Raw genomic sequence first — 9,724 nt, forward strand, 5'->3', positions numbered from 1 at the left:
TTCAGTGTTTTTGACCATGTCACTTTTTGTCTACTTTGTGATGTCATTACTAAACACTCATTGTGATAAATGTGTCTGCATTTTTCCATTGAGCAACTCACCACTTTATTTTCAATGAAAACAAATGCATATTTTGCTGTACAGTGGACTTACCTGGTGAACAGGTTCAAGTGTTGGACGCTGGAAAACGTTTGCAAGTGAATTTGAGTGACTGTGACGAGGGCAAAGTTCTGATTGACAGCTGGGTCAGAACACTTCCACAACAATAGGTCTCTTCACAGTATGGTAGTGCTTACCAAAAGGCAGTCCAGGGAAGAACCACCAGTGAACTGATGACAGGGTCATCAGGGCTCAAACCTCAATGGCATAGATAGTACACAAAGGCCAGCCCAATCAGTTCAGTCCCACAGAAGAAAGACTAGAGCATACTACTAAAAAGGTTAATGGTTGCTGTGATGGACCTTCAGACCAATAACCCTCGTCATGATACATGGAATATGTTCCTGTAGAAATATTAGTCAATAACCTGGATGAGCACACATGCACTACTCATAAAGGGACTGGTAACAATACCAGAGGCACCTATTTATAGATATAACGGTGCACCAGCACACCAACACCAGACAGTCTAACCTGAGCATTCCTGTGATTGACTAAAAGAAAACATACAGCTCAGTGTGACACACTTAGGTTCTTAAATCTTCGATATTTGTATTTTTTCAAGGTTTTTCCATTTGGTTTATGGGGGAATGGTAAGCATTTTGCTTCACTGATATGGCATTGGCCAAATCACCTTGAAGCCTTGCTGTGGCTTGTCCTGTTGACTATGAAACCTCATAAATTTACACTCTTCTCACTAATACAGGTCCAAGCTACCCTTATACATTACAAGCCATTGGGCTGTGTGTTTCCTTTTATCAACATTTTTTTTATTTTATTTTATGCTGCCAACTGCTGAGCACCTAGACTAATGACCCTGGCTGGAGTCTGTGCGGATGAGGTCGTAACACTCACCATCTGCCTTTTACTGCTCCGGGTTGTTCTTCTCCGAGGACATCCATGTTTGGAACAGACTGGAATGTGCAACTCCATTTGCAATCCCCATGCATGTTACTGAGTTTAAAACAATTTTTCAATGGGCTACTGGATTTTAACTTATTCTGGATGAAAGAACTGTTTCTTTTACCCAGTACAAGTTATCTTATCTTATGTAACTTTTGAATTACATTATTCTGTTCTTCTGTTATACCTGAAAACCTATTTTAAATTTCTTGACCTTTTTATCATACTGACTGCTGAGGTAAGTGACTGCTTCTCGTTGTGTATAGCAGCCCTAAATTAACCAGATAGGTGGAACCATGTCATTTAATTCTAGTCTGTATCTTTTAAGTGGAGATAGTTAAAGCAAAATGGTTTAGGTAGTGAGATGTTCATGGTAATCTGCTTGGTGTAATGTTTTCATTTATGTTTTGAAAGCAAATTTTGAAGACCAGAAGAAAATAAACTGTTAAACAATTCTTATTTTTCTTAGTTTTTTCCCAGAAATTTATATTTGAAAGACCCAGAGTAGCAGGAGCTGTTTTACATTTGTGCCTCTCAGTGGATACAAAATTGACAACTATGTTACTAAAAAGTTTCTAAAAGGTTATTGGGGTTCAGAAAATATTGTAGGTGGGGGTTAACAAACCTTGCAAGAACTTCAGAGAACCGCAGGACCAAAGCCAAGTTCCTTTATGATGGGGGTGACAGCTCATATTTTCAGAGGGCAAGGAACATGATGACTAGAAAAATCTAGAATAAAAAATTTCACCATGATGCCATGATGGATATTGGAAAAAGCTCACTAATCACAATTCCAGGCAGATGTGCAAGACCTGTAAAAAGTACTCATAGCAGCAGAACACTGACAGCAGCAACAGATTCAGTAATCAAGAATCTGGTAAACAGGTAATAATCACTAAGGTGGAAACAGTCAGTCTGCTGATGAAAAATGAAACAACTAAATAAATCCAGAGGTCCAGTTCAGGATGCTGGCAGTGAGAGCCCAACCAAGTGACAGGCGTCAAACACAGTAACATGTACACAGCATATGAGCTGAATGATCCCGAGTCCATGTGGGAAGAAACTCTGAGAGCTGATGAGAACAACAAAGACCCTGCTGGGCCTCCAGAACCAGACAAAAACAAATGGAAGCAAGAAAGTAGCAGAATTTGCTGAATGAGAAAATAGACAGTGGAAAGTTAACACCAGGTTTATCTCGGTGGAGGAGTACTGAATGATTAATTTCAATCCAGAAGAGTGTAATTCTCAGATCAGAGAAAATATTAGATGTGCCCACTCACTGGAAGGAATTATGTAAATATATAATACATGATCTGCCTAAGGACCAGTCTTGCTGACCTTTAGTCCACAATCAGATGTGCTATTCTGATGTGCTATTGATAGATTTCCTTCTTTTTGGTTACTTTAGTACCTCAGACTGCTTTAATGAATGCTTCAGGCCTGGAGAAAGTGTGGGAAAATGGTTAGAAACATACCTACGAGCTGTTTTTGAACAAATTTTAACTCCCAGGTCGTACAGCCTTGAAGGTTTACTCCTATATCTCAGAGCAGAAGCTGCATATTTATTGTGACCCAGAGCTGAGAGGCTGCAGTCAGTTGTCTTACTGATTTTTATATATATATTAAGGGTCACTCTTAAAGAAAACCCAGTAAATTTGTATTAAATTAACAACTTTTTTGGTCTATGAGTACATTCCATATAGCATTGGAAGCACATCTCTATAATGATACAGGCAGGCAAATTCTATGTCATATGTTCGGTTCCTTATTTCCGTTGGCTTGATTCGTCCATACTGTGTTTACAGAAGTCCTATGGAGAAACATGATGGCAGAAGATAAACAAGGGTTAAGGAGCTGATTATCCAGATTGTCTTGAAGTTTTTTCATTCTTCCAAGTTCAGCTTCATTGCGTTATACCCCATGGGGGTGAAAGGGTGCGGGGGGGGGGGGGGGGGGGGGGGTGATAACTTAGCCCTGCATTTGATAACTATGAGGTGATAACTTAGCCCTGCATTTCTAAAAAACAAGGCTACAGAAAGCAGCTCCTATACCCTCTAATCTCTGGCTGCTGCCTCTGCGGTGAAAGAAGGCATGGTGTGCACTGTACATTTTCTACCCCAGCCACATTCATTCAAGTTGTTAAAAGTAAGAAACTACACCATTAAACAGGATGAGATTAGAAAGGTGATTCACACAATGATTCCTAAGCCATTGAAGAGGTGAATCAGGTGTGTAGAGGATGAAGAATCAATGAAGCGGTATAATAGCTCTCCACCACAGGGTTGGAGGGAAACTGTTTTAAGGTGTTATATTAGGTGACACTGCATCCTATGCAGCATATAAACCGGCTCTATTAAATGCCATGAAAACCTTCAACAAACAAAGGTCTTCAATTACATTATATATATATATATATATATATATATATATATATATATATATATATATATATATATATTAGGGGTGGGACGCGATTAAAAAAATTAATCGAATTAATCGGAAGCTTTGTAATTAATTAATCGAAATTAATCGCATTTTAATCGCATTTCAGTATTTAACATGAGAAATATTAATTTAAGTTTGAATGATGAATGAATCAATGAACATAATCATAAACTTCAACATCTTGTTTATTTTTCCACTAGTCTACTACGAAGACCAATATATGTGTAGTGTGCAGAAAACAGTTCAGAACATTGGAAATTCTGACCAAAAATGTTGTTTAATTTAGGGAGTTTTGCTCAGGATATTGGAAGAATTGAAGTAAATCAGAAGATGTTTTTTAATACCATTTTAGATGGTAGACTTTCTTTAATTTCCCAGGCCTCTGCCATAGGCATCTTCATAGTGCCTAGAAGTGGTCTTCTGCATGCTCAAAGCAAATGACTGGATCTTCATCATCTATAGATTCATCATCTATAATATGAGCTGTCACACCAAGATCATTCTTGTTGCTAACAGAGGTCCAGTGATCCCCAGTCAGAGCCACATTTGTGGCACTCTTCACAATAACCTGTTTTAATTCTTTCCTCATCATACAGCTGCTGGATTTTCTTCGACATTGTCTTTCTGGGGTGAGTTTCCCAAAACTTTCTTAGTGTCAAGTACTTCGTCACCTCGTTCTTACGTACGAGGTACTTGGCGCTAAGAACGTTTTGGGAAACTCACCCCTGGACGGTAGTTCGTAACTTGCATCAGTTGACACAATTCGCAGCGCTTCTTGTAAGCATTTATCTTCGACCACAGAGAGCGGACAACACAAATAATGTGACGCATCATGTATAAACGCGTGCGGAGTCGCGCGCTACGGCCATTCGCGAAAGTTTAATCCAGTCTTAATGGTCCAATGAAGGTCATTTAAAAACCAGGACGTTTCCTCACAGGATGTGAATTACGTACGTTTGGTCACCCTATCGTACTAGGAATACATTTAGCAGCTAAAGCTGGGCGTACACTGTACGATATTTTAAATCGTGTACTCAGCTCCAGCTCAAACTGTACGACTAAATCGCAGGGTTTAAAAGTTCACAGCTCACGATTCATATACTCACACTATACGACCCGACGCTCTCATGCGATCTCACGAGGAGCGATTTGAATTTCAAACATGTTTGATATTCTTGCGACGCCGCGATTTCTGATCGGGAGTTGGTCGTGAGGTGTGAATCGCTCCTCGTTTACCTGTGTAAACTATACGATGCACGACACGCGATTGAGCAGAAACTCGGCCCGATCGAAAAATAGTCGCACGAGTGAAAAATCGGCTGAAAATGGGCCAAAAATCGCACAGCTGGGCGTACACTGTGCGATTTTTGGCCCATTTTCAGCCGATTTTTCACTCGTGCGACTATTTTTCGATCGGGCCGAGTTTCGGCTCAATCGCGTGTCGTGCATCGTATAGTTTACACAGGTAAACGAGGAGCGATTCACACCTCACGACCAACTCCCGATCAGAAATCGCGGCGTCGCAAGAATATCAAACATGTTTGAAATTCAAATCGCTCCTCGTGAGATCGCATGAGAGCGTCGGGTCGTATAGTGTGAGTATATGAATCGTGAGCTGTGAACTTTTAAACCCTGCGATTTAGTCGTACAGTTTGAGCTGGAGCTGAGTACACGATTTAAAATATCGTACAGTGTACGCCCAGCTTTAAGTTATCATTACTGACCTGCGCGTTAAGCTGGGCGTACACTGTGCGATTTTTGGCCCATTTTCAGACGATTTTTCACTCGTTTCGGCTCAATCGCGTGTCGTGCATCGTATAGTTTACACAGGTAAACGAGGAACGATTCACACCTCACGACCAACTCCCGATCAGAAATCGCAGCGTCGCAAGAACACCAAACATGTTTGAAATTCAAATCGCTCCTCGTGAGAGTATCGCACTGTTGAAGCAGCTCCACGAGCCGACTCTCCCTGCGATTTAGTCGTACAGTTTGAGCTGGAGCTGAGTACACGATTTAAAATATCGCACAGTGTACGCCCAGCTTTAGCCGCAACATGTTTTGCGTTGAGGTGGTAACGAAGGGTGGAAGTGCTCCTGTGATAAGCGAACTCCTTCCTACATAAAGTGTAAATAACACTATTTTTGTTTGTATTTCCATCTGAAAGTTTCTTATATTTAAATTTCCCATCCACCAGCGTAGCCTCTTCATCTCCATCATGTTCATCTTATTGTGTGTCCATAATCTGTATGCCCGGAACTCGCGCACTGAGAAACATTCCACGGTGCAAAAGTGTCTCGTCCGTTAAATGCGTTAAAATGCGTTAATTTTTTTAGTGCGTTAATTTTCCTGTAATTAATTAATCGAAATTAACGCGTTAAAGTCCCACCACTAATATATATATATATATATATATATATATATATATATATATATATATAAAATTACATATATATATATATATATGTATATATATTTATATGTATATTTATATATATGGAGGTCTGTTACAGACTGAATCTGAATCTCTCTAATTAGCGCATATATATATATATATATATATATATATATGCGCTGATTAGAGAGATTCAGATTATATATATATGCGCTAATTAGAGAGATTCAGATTCAGTCTGTAACAGACCTCCACAACACAAAACACAAATCATTGTAACTATAACAATATATTCATAATTTAATGCCTCTACATGGCATGTAGAGGCCTGTACATGGCATGGGGGAAAGTTCTACTAGGAGTGAATGCGAAAAAAGAACGTCTTCAATTTATCAGTTTGTTGTGTAAATATCTTCTACAAAGTGTTAACATAAATATCTAATAATTACCCTTACACAACATAATGCTATTCCCTGAGTTCACGGTATGTTCACATACTAAAAAAACTCATTATCTCGTCTTCTAAAAATAGCTTACTGTTGTAGCACATTATATTTTTAGCAGAACCAAGCTAAAAATGAGGCTCACTGGCCTCACACATCAATGAAAATGTAGAAAAGAGAGCACCAAGACATACAAACATACACAGACAAGACAAAGGTATTTCTACAGCTTTTTTGTTTGTCTCGTTATTGTTCTATCAGTTCCTTCCTATTTTGATTCTTTAATTCAGAAACACTGCACATAGAATAGATATTCAATTTAATATATGACCTTTAATTTTGGAGGGCAAAATTATCAAGTAGGGCAGGTAATTGATTCTATTAGCTTTGCTGTACATAGACTCAGTCATGGTATATACAGATCACGGAAAGTTATACAGTATATATTATTAGTGTATGCATCTGGTGTGCCTAAATACACAGATGAAATTCAGATTCACTGTATTCTACAGTTGGGAAATCAGAAAATGCAGGTTAAGTAAGTAAGTAAGTAAGTCTGTATGTATGTATGTATGTATGTATGTATGTATCTATCTATCTATCTATCTATCTATCTATCTATCTATCTATCTATCTATCTATCTATCTATCTATCTATCTACAATTGTACTGTTAATTATTGTCCATGATGTTTAACACATCACATGCTAGCGTTAGAATAGTAGAGCAGCAATGCTGCATTCCTGACCACAATCTGTGAGGTACAATTCAATCTGTACCTCAGTACCCAGCGCCCAGTGCAGATATAATGTGTGAACAACTAAAGCTGCATCCTGGGACTCGTGTTCCCAGCATTTAGTCAGACTACATACAGCATGCAGGTGAGACCCAAATGACCTTTGTTGCATTTGCGCTTTAACATTCTGTTTGAAAAAGCAGGATATCCAGGCATATATTCTCAAAGCTGTCTTAGTACGCCTTTGCTGTCTAGTTACCTTATATTTTATGCAAAAGAGAAAGCACAAACTTCAATGAAGCCTTTGCTGAACTCAGTGTTGGCCCTAAGCATGTATCTAAATTCTGTTTTGGATACAGTATGCCAGTCACTTGTGGGGAATGTTAAAATGGGACACAGATGCACACTTTCCACTCTATGCTACAGAACAACCACTGTGAATCCCTCACATTTTTGGGGACAACATGCTGTTGCTTGCGAAGTAAAATGATGTTGCAGGACTAGAATTTAGACTTTGGTCAGAGCAATATAATTTACCATTTTCCTTAGTTGCTTTGTTGCATTTTGCAGATCAGAACTGAATTACTTGGCCATCTAGTCACTAGTGCACATCATGAAAGCAATTTCTCATTCATTTTAAACAATTACCAAATGCTTGGCATAATCAAGCAAATAATTTTGTACAACTGTCTACGGTTTCCTACATTATCAATTACTTTTGTTTTGTCTATCAAAATATACTGGTTCTCTGTTGAATAATCCTGCCACCTAAAAAGGCATTAGTTTATTGCATACATCATTACATTCAAAAGTGCTGAGCCGGTTGTCATAACGTGTAAAGCATTTTTTACATCTCTATTGGACTTTTCCGGTAAATTTCTTCTGAACTGATGGTTAGTCTGTGAAGCTTTAGATCAACCAATGATCTACCAGCTCAGAGGTACCTAAAATAGCACAGAGGTACATCCTACAATATGAACCTTCAACTGGCAAGCACATATAGACAGATGACATTGCTGTCTGCCATGGATGAAGTGTGTGGACATCCCATCAGAAGCCTGCAGAGGCTGGATAAGACATTCCAAATGATTCTTTCCATGCCGAATTGCATGAGAAGATGTCTATTGTGATGTGGATGAGAATCTGTGGCCCAACAGAAAAGAAACGTTGGGAAGTGTAGAAAGATTGCATTGTAATTTTCCATACAGTGTTACTTGTACAGTTCTGTCTGTTTCCAATTTTTACACTTTCAATTTAGTAGGTTTTTCCCTTTTGTGCTAAGTGTTTTAGCTTTGCACTTTTGTGTTACACTTTTGTATATTCCAATGACATGGTCTATCATTATAGTAAATGTTACTGTACAAACTGTCAAGAGCATGGGAGTGAATCCAGTCCAATCTCTTGCTGTCACGTTTTTGGGGGGGGGGGGGGGGGGGGGGGGGTTGTGCAGGTCGCCCCCGTTTACAGCGGCAGCGGTCCTGTTTTGGTCACGTGATGTTCGTCCCTCAGGTGGGCGGGACCCGTGATCCGTCTCACCTGAGGGTCATTTGTTCGTCTATATATGTCTTGTCTTTGTACCAGTTGACTGCTGGTTATTATTTCCTTAATCTGGAACAATGTCACGGGTTTTTGGTTTGCACATTCTCTATTAAACCATCCTCTTTCCCTGAGACTTGGCGTGATCGCTTCCTTTTTAGTTGCTCACCCTGCCCGTCACACTTGCAATCTCCCACATACAGTAATGAGTAACTATACTATAGAAACATATGTGCAGCCTTGTGCATTTTCAATCATTGTCCTCAAAACATTAGCCATCATAAAATGTTTACAGACTACATTGATATATGAAAACATGGCTAAGAATTTTGACACAGTGACACAAGGGCTTGTGATTCCCTATTATGAAGGAAATAAATGAAGAAACTGCTAAGTCCCAACTCAGAGTACTGCTAGCGCCTACAAGATACTTTTTTCAAAGAGCTAAACTGATGCACAACAAAAAGAATTTCACTACAGCATGTTTTACAGCTGGTAGCTCTAATTCAAGCAGGGAGGATATGGCCCGTTTTGGTCTCCAGAGCTCTCTCCAGCCAGTTGCATCATTATGCAGTCTGAATTTACATGCACCACAATTTACACTATCTACAGCCTTTTACTTCGTTCTCCAAGATTTTCCTTTGAAGAGATTGCTGCAGGATTTCTCATAGTAGCATATGGGCTTGCATATAATAATTCAGCTCCCTGAGGATGGCCAGCGTAAGCACCGACAGTTATACATTTGAGGATATCACCGCTGGCAAGAAATGCTGATCCAAACCAAAAATATAAGCAGACCATGTCATAATTAATTAAGTTGTATGTTTTTTAGACACTTTACTCTTCCTGGTGATTAGGGAAAACATCCCTGCGTAACACTCACGTCTCTGACAAGCAGGAAACTGAAGACCTGAAACTACTGAACTACTGCTGAAATGGTTCTGCTCTACACAGAACATTCTTAAATAAGTTAATTGCTAATGCATTTTTTATGACAAGGAAATGCATACATACCTTCTCTGACATGTTGTCATCCTTCCTGAAGAATCAGCCTGGATTTGCTTGAGACTTATTTTTCAAAAAAAGTATAGTAACATATTGCTTCAC

Source organism: Brachyhypopomus gauderio, chromosome 2, assembly GCF_052324685.1.
Source record: "Brachyhypopomus gauderio isolate BG-103 chromosome 2, BGAUD_0.2, whole genome shotgun sequence".
Taxonomy (NCBI): domain Eukaryota; kingdom Metazoa; phylum Chordata; class Actinopteri; order Gymnotiformes; family Hypopomidae; genus Brachyhypopomus; species Brachyhypopomus gauderio.